This window comes from Coffea arabica, chromosome 6c (genome assembly GCF_036785885.1).
Source record: "Coffea arabica cultivar ET-39 chromosome 6c, Coffea Arabica ET-39 HiFi, whole genome shotgun sequence".
Lineage (NCBI taxonomy): Eukaryota > Viridiplantae > Streptophyta > Magnoliopsida > Gentianales > Rubiaceae > Coffea > Coffea arabica.
Genome location: NC_092320.1, coordinates 51,355,114 through 51,359,251, shown reverse-complemented (window position 1 = coordinate 51,359,251; position 4,138 = coordinate 51,355,114).

Sequence of the window (4,138 nt, the reverse complement as noted above, 5' to 3'; positions counted from 1 at the left end):
TTGTATGCTTGTGTGGCCTAGTTTTGCCTATGCTATACATCTTGCTTTGTTAGGTTGTGTAGAAGATAAAAGGATAGATAAAGATAGGAGTGGAAAGAGAGGAGAAAAAGTAGGAAAAAATTATAAATCTGGGGTTAACAGAGGGGTGATGTGTGACGCCCCCCACTTCTTCCCAAAGCGAACCAAAGGATATCAGCGGGATGCCTACCTAACTCTCGCCAGAACTCGATACAAATTCAATTCAAACTTAAGTGTAACTATCGATACTAAAAGTCAAAAAATTAAAGAAAGTTCACTTTCTTAATAAACATTCAAGTCTTACATCACAAGATACCAAAAATACATCTCATTCCCAAAATATACATCTTCTAAAAGTTGTTTAGACAAATACATTCAAAATCCCAATCAAAAGTGCATTAAGTCCCAAAATACAACCATTATAAGTCGTTTAAACAATTACAACCAAGGTACTAATTAAAAGAGTAACCTAGTCGGCTTTTCTCAAAAATCTTCCGATCTGGTCCTATTAAGGAAAACAAAACTAACGGGGTGGACGAATGCTTGTGAGGCCAAGAAACACACATGCAAGCACGTAGTCCAAGTAGCAACCACATTTACACAATAAGTAAAAATTGTAAAGTTCGAGTATTTAGCATTTCAAGTAGGAAAAGTAAATAGAAACAATTCAAGGATATTGTAGCTCTCAGGAGCTAAATTCCACGTTGTCGAGTCAAGGTCTTGATCAAATTCCATGTTAACAATCCGTCAACCACATCAGTATCAAATCCTATAGATACACCACTTTCTTCAAATCCCGTTACCTTTACACCCCCTTACCGGACTCGCTCATCAAAGTTTTGATGTTACTCGAGTATATCAGGGCAATACTACGCGAGTATGCCAAACAAGATCTCTCCAATAGATCAATCTTTACGAATATCTCATGGTTTGCTAAGCTCCTCGATCAAGCCCATGCTGGTTCGATTCGCAGAGTTAGCCAGTGAGTTTGGTTATCCCCCAAATATAAATACGAATATAAGTCGATAGCAGCGCTCAAATCGACGATTTCAAATACGAATCACATCCACATTACTTCGCACAAGTCAAATATGGATTCACATAGCAAAATTCGAATATAATTTCATTTGAAAGAAAACGAGTGCAGTAAATTACACACTCGTCTCTAAAATTCCAAATTCACATAACGGATAAGAAACAAGTCAAGCACTTAGCAACAAATTCATGCACTTAACACTCACCAATCAAAATAAGGGAGTAAGTGCTCAAACAAGCTTTTAGGCACCCACTTCGAGATCCTCTTGAAGGTTCCCTTGAGCGCCTGAGCAAATAATAATTCACTATCATATACTATTACTTACAAACCCCTTACTAATAAGGAAGATTGGACACTTGTATAATACTAAGAAAATGTCATGAAAGAGAGTCTTAATTACTCGAAAATCGAGACTCAAAAGTGGGGTTTAATAATACAAAAGGAACTGATTTCCTCCGTGAAAATCGAGTTTAAAACGATCAATCAATATTAAAGAATAGGGAAGAATTTCCAAAAACTCATTTCCTATCAAGTCGGAAAAATTCAGTTTTAAGTGACAATCTTTGAAATTTAATATCTTTCACTCAGTAGGTCCAAAATTTAAAAACTTTGTACCGTTGGAATCTTGGTTCAAAGTACTAAATGTTCCTAAAAGACACTTTTCCAATATTCTAAACAGAAGACATTCAAATTTCAACTCAAAGTGGCTGATTTGAGCATACAAGACAGTTTAAGTCTTGGTTTTCGGCAAACTTTCGAATTTCGGCAAAATTCACAGAAAGTGAACTAGCCTTTGAAATCATAACACACTAAGAGCTCTAACCAAGTTTTCAAACACGAGAGACAGAACTAAATTCTGAGTCTTGAGTATTAAGATATAGTAGCTCAAAGTTGGCCAAAATTGTAGACTGTTCGGCAAATTTCCAGATTTGAAGAGTAAACTTTGGGACATCATTTGGATATTGAAATGGTTTTAAAATAACACCAAATTTGGTACAACTCAACTTCCATATGATGAATACTCCTCTATCAAATTTCACGTAAAAACTCATACGGGAAGGTAGTTAACAAAACTACCAAATTTTGGGAAATTCTTAAAGCAAATCTGTCTTCTTGCTTTCCTTTCCTTTTTCAAACATTTTTCCCAAAGAAATCAACTCCAATTCTATCCATTTTTGAAACCAAGGTTCTAGGAACACTTAATAAGCATTTGACAAGCAATGGACATCAAGATTTTCGAAACAAAACATCCCACATCAAGCTAGACTAGTCGGCTAGCAAGAAGGAAGGGATTTCCAGATTTCCGGCTTTATCATACTTTCAAAATCAGGCCATAACTCACTCAATACAACTTGAAATTGAGAATAGTTGGTGGCCACTGGAAACTAGATTTAAAACTCTACATTTCAATAGAAGAAAACATTACCAAAATCAGTTAACAAGTAGTTCAAATTCAAGCCACAAGTTGCAGCTTCTCCTGTCCATTCGAATGGAACAGGCAGACAGAACAGAACAGAACAGCCGCCTTTATCAATTGACTGCAGTTCACTCAGATCAAATTAACAAGTGATTTTTATACTGTTAGAAAGTTATGGATGTCTATTTTCAAATGCCACAAACGGTGTTCGATTTCGACTTTTGTACAAAGAGTTATGTTCGATCAAAGGGGCATTGTTCAGCTGCCCAGAACACGTTTTCCAGATTTCTTCAAGTTTCGAAAATTCAAGTTTTGCTCAACCAATTCAAATGATTTTTGGTAAAAAATTTTACACATCATATATCAACCAATTTCATGGCAAAACAACCCACAAAAATTCAAAAGGCAGGTATGAAAAGCACTGGACAGATTCGGCCAGCTCTAGTTCCTCACTTCCTTTGATTTTCCTTTCACTTTTCTAACCATAATCAACTCACTTAACATAAAAACAACATTAATCAAGCATTTAATCCTCAAGGTAACCCTCACATAACTAAGATGGGAGTTCATAGAACCCACTTCAACCAACCAAAACCAACCGACCATAACAATAAGGAAGCTGCAAGCATCAAGGCCAAGAGATGGAACAAGAAAGCAAGAGTTAATGGTTACCTCCTTAGTTCTTGAAGAAACCAGAAATTTCACCACTAAAACTCCAGGAAATTACCACAAGATGAAGCCTTTCTCCAAACTCAAGCTAATCTCCAAGATGTTTAGGAGTTGAATTATGAATTTCAAGTGGAATTGAAGCCAAAAATTGGACAAGATGAAGAAGCTTTTCTTCCTTTGTTTTCTTGCTGGTTTGGCCGAATCCAAGAGAGAGGAAGAGAAGGGTTTGTGGTCTGAATTTTTGTAAGAGAAGTGTGTTAAAGAAGCTAGGTTAAAGGTGCAAAAAAATTCAACTAAGAATAGTGCGCGTGCGCTGGTATCATACCATCGTTTTCTCTCTTGTTTGTTACACTTGTGCACTAAACCTCCAATGTAATTCATTTAACACAATAATTATTCACTCTTAATAGTCTAAAATAAATTTCTTAAATCTCCATTTAACCGTTCCGGCTCGAAATACACAAACTTTTGATTCGGGCGCGCGATAAAGCGAAACTTAAAAGAAATTCTTGTAACGATCATATAACTCACCAATACTAGGGCAAATAATCCTAAAATAACTATTTTTGAAATAAAAACATGAGTTCTCACAAGTATTAATTTCTCAAATTTTCAATTAGTTTGTACAGGCACGACTTTCAAGAAACTTTCGACGCACTCGTGGTATAAGTTTAAATTTCTAACTCACTCACCTCTAATCCATCAATTGACTTTTCTTAGTTTACTATTACTCATTCTTAATTCTCTAGGATTATTGCACTCTCGATTCAAATATTATCTCGAAAAACGTGTATTCACTATATCTTAATAAACGAGCCTCCGAAAAATTAAATTTGCTAATGGTGGCTAGAGAAGATGATTAATGTTTTTGCGGCGTTGCACTATACTGAGGAGAGACAGGTCACACTTGCTGTCTTCCAAATGGAGGGAGCAGCTCGTTCTTGGTGGAAAGTAACAAGATTGAAATGGGAAAGAGCACAAACACCGATAACATAGGC